The sequence below is a fragment of the Helianthus annuus genome, chromosome 7, assembly GCF_002127325.2.
Source record: "Helianthus annuus cultivar XRQ/B chromosome 7, HanXRQr2.0-SUNRISE, whole genome shotgun sequence".
Lineage (NCBI taxonomy): Eukaryota > Viridiplantae > Streptophyta > Magnoliopsida > Asterales > Asteraceae > Helianthus > Helianthus annuus.
In genome coordinates, this window is record NC_035439.2 from 27,770,096 (window position 1) to 27,784,075 (window position 13,980).

Here is a 13,980-nt window from a genome sequence, read left to right on the forward strand (position 1 = left end):
CTGCGACGATATTTTTCTGGACACGTTATCACCGTCCTTACAAATTATCATCTAGGACAAATTTTGTCTAAGCCAGATGTTGCGGGGTGGTTGGCCAAATGGGCTATCGAGTTAGGAGGATACAACATCTTGTACAAACCTCGACCAGCTATTTAGGGACAAGTCTTAGCAGACTTTGTCATCGAAGTCCCCATCGACAAAATCCAAGAATGCGAGGCAATCCAAAATCCTACCCTAGTCTTCGATGACAGGGTTTGGACATTACATACAGATGGCGCCTCAAACGATGATGGTGCAGGCGCAGGTCTTCGCCCGGTTAGCCCCGACAACCACGAGCTCACATACGCAATCCGCCTGGATTTCAAAAGTACCAATAATGAGATGGAATACGAAGCATTTCTTGCGGGCCTCCGCCTGGTACTCAAGATGGGAGCAAAGAACCTCGAAGCGCATGTCGATTCCAAATTAGTAGCAGATCAAGTCAACGGTCATTACGACGCTAAAGGCGAAGCCATGGCTCTATATTTGGAACAAGCAAGAATTCTTATCAAGTAGTTCCAAACCTTCAAGATAGTCCACATCAACAGAAGTGAAAATAAACACGCAGACGCGCTAAGCAAACTGGCTGCTACAATGTAACACCCCGGAAATATAAAACTTTATATTAAAATTATAAAATATAAATGAACGGGAAATTTACTAACTAGAAAATTTTAACCTAGTTAGTTAATAGACTAGAAATACCTTATGAAGGGGTTAAAGCCTACTAAACAATAAGTAGAACAAAGTGGAGGGGCCTGAATTGTCAAAACTGAAACTTAAGTTACTAATAGTAACCAAAGCAAAACCAAACACCCCAAAACTTGGTGTCTGGTCGATCAAGAGAGAGGGGCGACCAGGGGATTTGCTTCAAACCCTAGTTTGTCACAAACAGCTCAAATTGGAAGCCCAAATTAAGTCCAAATCGAATTCTAAACACAAATTAGTGATCACCTCGGCATAAGGATCAAAAGGTATGTAAAAATTTGATGTTTTGATTCACCATGAATTCTAGGGTATTGATGAAAAAACTGAAATTGAGCCTAGATATGTTATGCTTGAACAAGTCTGGAAGTAATATGATGTTGAGGGTTGAACCCTAGATGATTATTAGTGAAAATCATTGCATGATACTTGAAGAAATTACAAACACCATTGTAGGTGATCTATGATATTGTAAAGTTAAACAAACACTAGGATTATGGTTTTTAATCTAGTAAAAAGCTGAATTGTATGATGAAATCCAGCTATTTAAATGTTAAGTGTGTGAAATTTGCTTAATTAAAGTGAATTTAGATGTAAATAACAAGCCATGAACTAAGTGACGATTAAGTAGAAATTCTGCCCTCAAGGTGTTTGTAGAAATGCCTCAAAGAAGGCTTATAAATAGAAATTTGAAGCTTTAACGCCTAATTAAGATGTTTCGGTATATTATGCGAAGTGAGGTCTAAAGAGGGTTCTAAACATGTCTGGAATTGAACTCTATAGGACAAGATACCGGGACGTCGAGCGGACAAGCCGGTGGTGATTCTCGGTTGAAGGGCGTGCGCTAAGGTATGTGACTTGTTCCGTTACATTTATTATATCGGATGATTCAAATATGTAATGTTTGAATAAGAGTGTTTTGAATAAAACAATGAAGTCGTCATATCGATTGATCGACTAAATTCGGTTGGTACCCGTTGGTAGTCGTCATATAGGAGGATTCCTTAGACGAGCCAAACGGGTCAAATAATCAAGTAAAACATGATTTATATTCCGGGATATGATAGATTGTTGTATGTTATTGGTTGACATTTATCACATGTTAGAATTACTAGAATTGGATGTAATGAGTCTTAGAAAAGCGAATTACAAGATTTCTTTGAGTGAGATGAACAAAACCAAAACAAGACATGGATTTCCAGGACCTACCGTAAATTACGGTAATACCGTAATTTACGGTAAGGGTCAGACATTTTATGGTGAATATCTCCTGGTTTACGGTGACCAGAAATCTCCAGGACTCACCGTAAATTACGGTGATACCGTAATTTACGGTAGACCCAGAATAGTTGTTTTGTTTTTATCATTTTAAATGTGATGTTCAAACTTGTGATTATATTATATAATAACATCAAAACTAATGTTTTAATGGTTTTGATCATAGGTAATTTGGCGGATCTTACAGGTGGCGATCAAGCGATTTAGTGAAGAACCGAACACTCTTTTTTTGAAGCTTCCGCAATGTTTAGACCTTTTGTAGTCTTTGTGTATGGGTTGTAAACACAAGTCAAACAATTTCTTTTAAAATACTTTAACTTAGTCATTAGTTGACTAAGGTCTTTGTTATTTATGAACTTCGTTAACGAAAGTCATGTACTTAAACTATAAAAAAATATCAAGGGTAAAATTTAGGGTGTCACAAGTTGGTAATCAGAGCCTAAGGTTGTCTACAAAGTGTTCGGTTCAAGCTTGATCGACCGTCCGGTAAGAACTAACTTCTGTTAATAAATTTTATATTACGTAAAGAATGAGAAATAAACAAATATGCATGAAAAGAGCAAGTAAGCTCATTTAAAGACAAGAAATGTCAAAAGCAAGAACGATCAAATCAAGTTGTGAACTTGATTGAATCAACAGCAAGAACGATTAAATCAAGTTGTGAACTTGATTGAATCAAAAGCAAGAACGATCAAATCAAGTTGTGAACTTGATTGAATCAACAGCAAGAACGATCAAATCAAGTTGTGAACTTGATTGAATCAAAAGCAAGAACGATCAAATCAAGTTGTGAACTTGATTGAATCAAAAGCAAGAACGATCAAATCAAGTTGTGAACTTGATTGAATCAACAGCAAGAACGATCAAATCAAGTTGTGAACTTGATTGAATCAAAGCAAGAGCGATTAAATCAAGTCATGAACTTGATTGAATCAAACAAGTAAAGCATGTGTTATAAATGGAATGTTTTAACAACTTGTGTAAACATTTCAGAAATAGAGATGGCTTATAAAGGTAACGATGATGCGGTGCCGAGAGTCACCGAATAAATGAGAGAAGTGATTGCCGAAGAGGTTGGAAAGGCGATCGAAAACAGTTTGTCAGGCTTCATTCATAGAATTCAAAACACAGTTCTATCAATGGTAGAAGATAGAATCAAGAAATTAGAAGATGACTCAAAACTTGAAAAGGAAAAACATGGAGGACGGAAACCTTGTTCATACAAGGAATTCATGGCTTGTAAACCACCAATATACAATGGGGAGGTTGACCCGATAGTGTGCCAAAGATGGCTAAGTGATATTGAAGGGGTATTCGAGAGGACCCATTGTGATGTAGATGACTATGTAGCCTATGGCACGGGTCAACTAAGAAATCAAGCAAAGGATTGGTGGGATAACAAAAAGAGAGAGATTGGTATTGAAGCTGCTAAGGTCATGACTTGGGAAGAATTCAAGACGCCATTTCTTAAGCATCATAGCCCCAAAGCGGTTATGAATAAAATCAAGGAAGAATTCATGCAGCTTAGGCACAAAAATGAGACCATAGACAAGATCACGACTACGTTTATGGATAAGATGAAGTTTTGTGACGATCTAGTGATGAACGAAGAACAAAAGATCTACTACTATCATAACATGTTGAGTGCTGAATATAGGGAATTTATCACCCCTTCTAAATACGATACCCTTACCGAGATTATAAATGCTGCTCGGGAAAGGGAGATCGAGCTGAAAAAGAGTATCGAGAGAGGTGAACGGAGAGCACAAGATGTGAATCCAAGCCCCACTAAGAAGGCACGAACAAACGAAAGCGCAAAGAGATCAGATACGAAAGGCGGGTCGCCAAGTTGCAGAATCTGCGGGAAGGGTCATAAAGGCGAATGTCGTTACAAGGATAAGTCGTGTCCCATATGCAAGAAAACGGGACATATAGCTATATCATGCCCGGAGAAAGTGACGGTTTGTTACAATTGTTATCGAACGGGTCATAAGAAGTCTGAATGCCCGGAAATGGTTGGAAAGAAGGATGGGCAGGAACCGAAAGGTGAAGCCCCTAAAGCAAAGGCAAGATCTTTTCAACTAACCGTCGCAGAAGCAAAGATTGAACCTGACGTGGTCTCGGGTATATTTACTGTAAACTCGATTCCTGCACGTGTGTTATTTGATATGGGTGCGAATAAATCCTTTGTTTCATATGGATTTATTCAACATCCTTCATTTGTTTTAACTAAATTACTGTGCCCTTAGAAGTAGAGATAGGTAATAATAAAAGCTTTATTGTTTGTGATGTATGTGAAAATTGCAAACTGAGCATTGACGATGAAGACTATTTGATAAATCTAATCCCGATGTCGATGGGAGAATTTCAAGTAGTCATTGGGATGGATTGGCTATCTCGGCACCATGCAAAGGTCGTGTGCTTCCGTAAAGAGATAAAACTGACATCTCCGAGCGGGAAACACGTCACCATTTATGGCGAAAAGGAGGCAATCCCATAGTATGCTCAATGTTGAAAGCTCACAAGCTAATGAAGCAAGGATGCAAGGCATTCATGATATACGCTAATGAGCCCGAAAAAGAATCACGAAAGATTGGAGATGTACCGGTAGTACGAGATTATGAAGATGTTTTTCCGGAAGATTTACCGGGGATACCGCCTGAACGGGAAATAGAGTTCGGGATCGAATTGATTCCGGGCGCGAAACCCGTAGCAAAAGCCCCGTACCGACTTGCACCGTCGGAATTACAAGAGTTGATGTCCCAAATCCAAGACCTGCTTGACAAGGGATTCATAAGGCCGAGTGTGTCTCCTTGGGGCGCACCGGTATTGTTCGTGAGAAAGAAAGACGGGAGCATGCGCATGTGTATCGATTACGGGGAGTTAAACAGACTCACGGTAAAGAACCGATACCCGCTCCCGAGAATAGATGATTTATTCGACCAACTACAAGGTGCGAATTGGTTTTCCAAAATTGACCTTAGATCGGGGTATCATCAATTAAAGGTCAAAGAAGAAGATGTGTGCCGAAAACGGCTTTCCGCACGAGATACGGACATTACGAATTCCTCGTGATGTCATTCGGGCTAACAAACGCACCCGCGGCTTTCATGGACCTCATGAACCGGGTTTGCAAGCCAATGCTGGATAAGTCGGTCATCGTGTTTATCGATGATATATTGGTATATTCGAAAAGTGAAGCTGAACACGCACATCACTTACAAGAAGTGTTAGAGACCCTTAGACGAGAGAAGCTATACGCAAAATTCTCTAAATGTGCCTTTTGGTTACGAGAGGTACAATTTCTTGGCCATGTTATAAGTGCCGATGGAGTATTGGTGGATCCGTCAGAGATTGAGGCGGTGTCAAAATGGAATCCCCCGAAGAACCCATCAGAAATTAGAAGCTTTTTGGGGCTTGCGGGATATTACAGGAGATTCATTCAAGATTTCTCCAAGATTGCGTCACCACTAACAAAACTAACACGAAAGAAAGAAAGGTTCATTTGGGGTGTTGACCAAGAGAAAGCGTTTCAAACACTAAAAGAAAAGTTAACTCAAGCTCCGGTACTAACATTGCCGGACGGAGTCGAAGACATGGAGGTCTATTCGGATGCTTCACTATCGGGACTCGGTTGCGTGTTGATGCAACGGGGCAAGGTAATAGCCTATGCCTCGAGGCAATTGAAGATACACGAGAAGAAATATCCTACACACGATCTCGAGTTGGCGGCGGTAGTGTTTGCATTGAAAATATGGAGGCACTACTTGTATGGAGTAAAGTGCACCATATTCACCGACCACAAGAGTTTGAAATACTTCTTCGATCAGAAGGAGTTAAATATGCGACAAAGGAGATGGCTGGAAACGGTGAAAGACTACGATTGCGAAATACGTTATCACCCAGGGAAGGCTAATGCGGTGGCAGATGCTTTGAGCAGAAAAACGGATTATGTCCCGATACGAGTAAGATCGATGCAACTCGTAGTAACCTCGGGTATACTTGAACGTATTCGAGGGGCGCAATTAGAAGCAGTAAAAGAAGAGAATTGGAAGAAAGAAAGAATAATTGGTCAGTTGAAAGATTTGGCGGATGGGAATCACGGATTAAAGACTCGATCCGGAAGGATATGGGTCCCATATACCTGTGGAGTGGAAGGCACTTCTACTTAATGAAGCTCATAAATCCCGTTATTCAATTCATCCGGGTGCGACCAAGATGTACAATGATTTGAAACAAAACTATTGGTGGCCCGGAATGAAGAGAGATGTGGCGAAGTACGTGGAAAAATGCTTGACATGTTTACAAGTCAAGGCGGAGCATCAGAAACCATATGGAAAACTCCAACCGTTAGAAATTCCGGTTTGGAAATGGGAACATAGCACAATGGACCTACTAACCAAGTTGCCTAGAACGAGTCGTGGTTTCGATGCCATATGGGTAGTGGTAGATAGATTGACGAAAAGTGCTCACTTCATTCCAATACGTGAGACTTATACGTCAGAAAAGATGTCGGAGGTTTACACGAATGAAATAATAGCACGTCATGGGGTGCCGGTGTCTATCGTGTCTGACAGGGATACCCGGTTTACTTCGAATTTCTGGAGAGATTTCCAAGAGCAAATGGGGACCAAATTGTTCATTAGCACTGCGTACCATCCTCAAACGGATGGATAAAGTGAAAGAACGATACAAACATTGGGGGACATGCTACGGGCGTGTATAATCGACTTTGGAGGTAGTTGGGATGTTCACCTACCGTTAGTTGAGTTCTCGTATAACAACAGTTACCAATCTAGTATTAAGATGGCACCATACGAAATGCTTTACGGTAGGAAGTGTCGAACCCCGGTATGTTGGGGTGAAGTGGGTCCACGAGAACTCGCCCACCAAGATATAGTACGAGCCACGAATGAAAAGATCGATAAAGTTCGGGCACACTTGAAGGCGGCTCAAGACAGGCAAAAGGCGTATGCCGATAAAAGGAAAAGGCCGATTGAATTCCAAGTTGGTGACATGGTCATGCTAAAAGTCTCCCCATGGAAAGGTGTTATTAGATTCAGAAAAAGGGGGAAGCTAAGCCCGAGGTTTATTGGACCATTTAAAATTATTGAAAAGGTCGGCAAAGTAGCTTACCGCCTCGAGCTACCGGCAGAACTAAGTGGAATCCATAGCACGTTTCACGTGTCACAATTAAGAAAGTGCCTAGCAGATGAAACAATCTATATCCATTACGATGACATCGAAGTGGATAATAATTTGAACTATGCGGTAAGACCGGTGGAGATTTTAGATCGAAAGGTCAAATACTTACGAAATAGACAAATCGATCAAGTCAAAGTCAGATGGGAGCATAGAAAAGGCTCGGACACTACGTGGGAGTCCGAGGAAGAAATGCGACGACTCTACCCTACATTAATTGGTACGTAATTCGGTTTCAGGGACGAAACCCTTTTAAGGGGGGTGGACTTGTAACACCCCGGAAATATAAAACTTTATATTAAAATTATAAAATATAAATAAACGGGAAATTTACTAACTAGAAACTTTTAACCTAGTTAGTTAATAGACTAGAAATACCTTATGAAGGGGTTAAAGCCTACTAAACAATAAGTAGAACAAAGTGGAGGGGCCTGAATTGTCAAAACTGAAACTTAAGTTACTAATAGTAACCAAAGCAAAACCAAACACCCCAAAACTTGGTGTCTGGTCGATCAAGAGAGAGGGGCGACCAGGGGATTTGCTTCAAACCCTAGTTTGTCACAAACAGCTCAAATTGGAAGCCCAAATTAAGTCCAAATCGAATTCTAAACACAAATTAGTGATCACCTCGGCATAAGGATCAAAAGGTATGTAAAAATTTGATGTTTTGATTCACCATGAATTCTAGGGTATTGATGAAAAAACTGAAATTGAGCCTAGATATGTTATGCTTGAACAAGTCTGGAAGTAATATGATGTTGAGGGTTGAACCCTAGATGATTATTAGTGAAAATCATTGCATGATACTTGAAGAAATTACAAACACCATTGTAGGTGATCTATGATATTGTAAAGTTAGACAAACACTAGGATTATGGTTTTTAATCTAGTAAAAAGCTGAATTGTATGATGAAATCCAGCTATTTAAATGTTAAGTGTGTGAAATTTGCTTAATTAAAGTGAATTTAGATGTAAATAACAAGCCATGAACTAAGTGACGATTAAGTAGAAATTCTGCCCTCAAGGTGTTTGTAGAAATGCCTCAAAGAAGGCTTATAAATAGAAATTTGAAGCTTTAACGCCTAATTAAGATGTTTCGGTATATTATGCGAAGTGAGGTCTAAAGAGGGTTCTAAACATGTCTGGAATTGAACTCTATAGGACAAGATACCGGGAAGTCGAGCGGACAAGCCCGTGGTGATTCTCGGTTGAAGGGCGTGCGCTAAGGTATGTGACTTGTTCCGTTACATTTATTATATCGGATGATTCAAATATGTAATGTTTGAATAAGAATGTTTTGAATAAAACGATGAAGTCGTCATATCGATTGATCGACTAAATTCGGTTGGTACCCGTTGGTAGTCGTCATATAGGAGGATTCCTTAGACGAGCCAAACGGGTCAAATAATCAAGTAAAACATGATTTATATTCCGGGATATGATAGATTGTTGTATGTTATTGGTTGACATTTATCACATGTTAGACTTACTAGAATTGGATGTAATGAGTCTTAGAAAAGCGAATTACAAGATTTCTTTGAGTGAGATGAACAAAACCAAAACAAGACATGGATTTCCAGGACCTACCGTAAATTACGGTAATACCATAATTTACGGTAAGGGTCAGACATTTTATGGTGAATATCTCCTGGTTTACGGTGACCAGAAATCTCCAGGACTCACCGTAACTTACGGTGATACCGTAATGTACGGTAGACCCAGAATAGTTGTTTTGTTTTTATCATTTTAAATGTGATGTTCAAACTTGTGATTATATTATATAATAACATCAAAACTAATGTTTTAATGGTTTTGATCATAGGTAATTTGGCGGATCTTACAGGTGGCGATCAAGCGATTTAGTGAAGAACTGAACACTCTTTTATTGAAGCTTCCGCAATGTTTAGACCTTTTGTAGTCTTTGTGTATGGGTTGTAAACACAAGTCAAACAATTTCTTTTAAAATACTTTAACTTAGTCATTAGTTGACTAAGTTCTTTGTTATTTATGAACTTCGTTAACGAAAGTCATGTACTTAAACTATAAAAAAAATATCAAGGGTAAAATTTAGGGTGTCACATACAAGCTTTAGACACCTCGCGAAGGAAGTCCGTATCGAGGTATTATCTAACCTATCTGTTCCCTTAAGACAAGTGAACATCATAGAGGTCGGGAATCCATCTTGGATGTCTCCAATATTACATACTTACAACATGGGATCCTTCTAGAGGGAAAGGCAGAAGCCAGGAAAATTCAACACAAAGCATTGAACTACGAAATGGCGGATGGTATCTTGTACCGCAAATCATTTATGGGTCCACTTTTATGATGCGTAGAAAAGACTGATGCACAATATTTAGTCCGTGAAATTCATGAGGGGTTATGTGGAATCCATGCAGGCCCGCGCATGGTGGTTGCAAAGATCATGAATGTAGGTTATTATTGGCCAGGTATGCACGTAGATGCAGTGGAACTATTGCGCAAGTGTACGGCATGTCAGCGCCATGCCCCAAAAACGCTCCGCCCAAAGAACCCTCTGGTCCCAGTTACCTTAGCATGGCCTTTTCAACAATGGGGTATCGACCTCATCGGTCCTTTTCCTGATGCGCCAGGCACAGTCAAGTTCATAGTAGTAGCAGGAGACTACTTTACCAAATGGGTAGAAGCGAAGGCTCTCGGATCAACTACACCAATGGTGATTCACAAATTCATATCGGAGCACATTATTTGCCGATTTGGGTTACCATTACGCATCATCTCTGATAACGGTACAAACGTCGCATCAGAGGACCTACAAAAATGGTTCAAAGAGATGAACATTCAACACAGCTTCGCCTCTGTGGCGCCCCACAAGTGAATGGACAAGTTGAGAGCGTGAACAAGCAAATAGTGGATAGCATCAAGGCAAGGCTGGGGACCGCGCATAGGGGGTGGGTGGACGAGCTCCCTAGCATTTTATGGGCTCACCGCACCATGCCAAAAACCAGTACAGGCGTAACTCCATTCAGCCTCGTCTATGGTTTAGAAGCGGTAATACCAGCAGAATTCGCCCTCCCATCACCACGTATGATCGCCATGGAAAAACAAGACAACGAGCAAGGACGGCGACTTGACCTGCACCTTCTTGAAGAAAGGCGCGAGCACGCAGGCATTGCAGAAGCCAGGTATAAATCAAAGTTGGAGAAGTACTATAACGCTCGGGTACGCGTATGCACCTTTGTCCCTGGCGATTTTATCCTGCGCAACAATGAGGCATCCAACACAGAAAAACCAGGAAAACTAGCACCTAAATGGGAAGGACCATATGTCATCCATGAAGTCCTGGGCAAAGGTTCATATACTTTAAAAAGGCTCGATGGAACAGATGTACCACACACCTGGAACGCGCAACAACTGCGCAGGTGCTACATGTAACCAGCCTAGCCACCTCACACAATAGACGAACACATGTGCAAGCAACATAATTATTTCAATTATTCACTTTGTATCCATTGGCCTCGCGCCTTATCAATACAAAGCTTACTTTTATTATATTATATTGTTCATTACAAAATGCATGTAATTCCTTTTAGTATGCGCGAAAACACTATGGTACAACATTACAAGTCTCATGAACAGTCTGCGGATACAGGTCATATCAGCTTCATACCATCTTTATTCGCTTTACCTAAACAAAGTAATTATACACATGCAAGAAATTGTAATCCAAACACATAATATATTCAAAGCAGTTACTTGCGTATCGAACGCATTAACAAAAAATTATATGCACAGCAGTGCATCCAAAAAGTGACTTGTGCAACAGGCACAAGAACAAAAGTACACAAGCACAACAGTGCATCAAACAAACATTTACAAAAACAAACATACAAAATAAGCTAGGGATCCGGAAACATATCCAACTCCTCCAAAGGGGTATGCAACACTTCTCCATACCACTCGAGAGGATGAGGGTCAATAATCCAAGGGTTCTCACCCTCCCCATCAACAATAGCAGAAGCAGTCATTTGCACATAAGCCGGAATCGCAGAAGGTCGTCCACTTTGACGCCGTTTGTACACCACCGAGCACCGTCCCTTCCAATCAGACGGAAACGACTGCAACAAAATGTTGGCCGACAATCGGGTAACCCCTTCACCATCATCACCTCTGGAACGACGAGAGGCATAATTTTCTGTATACGAGTAAGGAACGGTACCAAGAAATCCCTTACTTCCGACAACCTCTTCTGGGGATAGACCTCCAAGACGAAGCAAAGCTTCAGCAGCATTAAAGGTCTTCAGAATTTCAGATACTCTCCGTGAACGGAATTTTTTCCTGGTTCTCATTTTTCCAAATCTGGAAGAAATTCCATAAACTCTATATGAATTTATAACTAAAGCAAGTCGACGTCAGCATTGTTAAGAGAAAAAGTCAGAAATCGTGATGATTAATGTCACATCAGCACTTTCTGACACAGCGACATCACAGTAATCATCGATTCCATTAAATGATCTCTGACAGCGCCTACACGCATTCCCAGAAACTACAGTTACAGTAAGAAAGTGATCAGTCGAAACAACTGTTCATTTCCTACTATAAGGCACACAAAGGCCACGTCACCACAATCAGCTCATGATTAAAAAACAATACATTCTAACATAGTGAACAGTTCAAGGCAAGGAAAATCTTCTTCAAGAAGATTTCCAACATTTTTTCACACCAAAAACTCCATAAAAAAAACAAAACAACAAACACCCATCTCTCATAGTCCAGTGCTCCACTTATTTGCATAAGCGCAACACTAGACTAGGGGTACTTGAAGGGGTAAGGTCCCAAAAACTTCACGAAGGTGATTTGGACCATACCACAACTTCACCTCCAAAAAACCTTTTCCAAGAAATCTTGCGTGGCAGCGCACTGTGTAACACCCCGTGTTTTCGAATGTCAAAGTCAAAGTCAAAGTCCAAGTCAACTTTGACTTTCTTTGACTGTAGATAGTCTATTTTATGTTTTAGTTGTATTCTGTGGAGTAAGTGTTGTAATCAGCAAGAATCGAATGTTTTAACGCGAACTGATCTACGACTGTGAATGATAGGAAGTAACAATGCGATAAAGTTAAATAATCAGAACTCAAACCGATCTAACAATCATCGAACTCGAGACTCGGATTATGCGAATTTTGGTATTGTTATACGTGTGTGTGCCTTATGTGTTACTTGTGCGTGTTTACTTTATGTTTGGTGTGGTATTCAAGCAAGTCAATCGAAAATCGAATCGAAACTCGAAAAGCAATCGAACTCTATCGAAACCGACAACGAAACGTGAAATGTAGATGCTTGTATGTAAATATAGTGGTTGGGACTGAAAGTAATTTGACTAGGAACTCTATCGTATTCGTATCATCATCCATCGAACTCGAAACATCGAAATTCGTCGCGAAATACTCAAAGTGGGTCGCGGATCGAACAGGAGGCACCCTGATCAAACAGGCCAGCCGATCGGCTAGCATCTTCCTAGCCGATCGAGCAGCCCATTCGATCGGAGCTCCTGGCCGATCGGCTGCCACTTTCCTCTTTTGGAGCCTATAAATAGGGTTGTCATTGTCACACTTTCTATTTTTGGAGAGCTCTGACCGAACCAGTCATCTTCTTCACCTTTTCTCAGATTTCTCTCAACTCCGGTAAGTTTTCACTCTAATTCTTGTACGTTTTTTATCATTACTTGATTCTACACCTTTCTATCTTTCAAAACTCGATTTCTAACCGTGAAATCACCAAGATCTAAGTGTTCTTGGGTGATGTCATCATGGTGTTCTTGAAGAACATCAAACTTTGGCCTCATTCAACCGTGAATAGCTTAGATCTAACCGATTTCCACATAAACAAGTTAGGATCTATCAAAGATCTAAACATCCACATGTTGTAAAGGATTGAAAGAAGGAACCCCAACTTTCTTTGAACTCTTTTACACTCAATGCCTTCAAATCGGTAGAAACGGAGCCTGAGCTAACCCACCGATCATTCCAATAGTTGGATGGTTCAAGAATCGGGTTCTATCTACGAGGTTCACCGACAATGGGTTAAACTCTAAGCCGACGTCCCGAACCGCTAAACGGACGGACTTGGGTGATTCCTGTCCGAGCCGGAGAAACGAGTAAGAACGAAGGTATCATAGTTCAACTCGTTATCAAACTACCTCGATATAATGTCAAGTAACCAAACAGCCAAGTGTTAGACGAAAGGCCGACCAGGTCAGACTTGCTGGCCGAACGGCTAGGCTGTTCGAACAGCCCATCGGATCGGACACACCAGCCGATCGACCGGGCCAGCCGATCAGCTAGCACATGGTCCCACACTTTTCAAAGTTCATGAAGCATAGTATCGAGGGAGAGATGTTCGATCGAACTGCGTTGGGTGAACATTATTCTTCGGATCATGAGATACTACTCTTCAACACTTGATCGATTTTACAACTCGTTCGTAGTTTGGAATGCCACCCGATCGAACATGCTGTTCGGTCGAGTGACATTCAGTTGAGGACTATTTCTGAAGTTCCTAGCCGATCGAGTGAGCTGGCCGATGGAACGAACCGTTCGATCGATCGACTTAAAAGGTAAGAACACTTCAATGTTCTCAAATACTACAACGAAGACTTCAAAAGTTCAAATCCTCGAACACAAACACACCAGAGGAAGAAACAATCCACTTGAATGGCCCAGCCGATCGAGCCTACCGGCCAATCGAACAGGACTGTTCAATGGACATACCAGCCGAT

The 13,980-nt window shown here is 40.9% G+C and overlaps 1 long non-coding RNA gene across 1 annotated transcript; it reads left to right on the plus strand.

Moving 5' to 3' along the window:
- Positions 1–741: 741 nt before the first annotated feature.
- LOC110874451 lies at positions 742–2,325 on the plus strand. The gene is made up of 3 exons (XR_002555963.2): positions 742–1,013; positions 1,528–1,593; positions 2,189–2,325. It is a non-coding gene; the product is annotated as an uncharacterized LOC110874451 (long non-coding RNA).
- Positions 2,326–13,980: the final 11,655 nt, after the last annotated feature.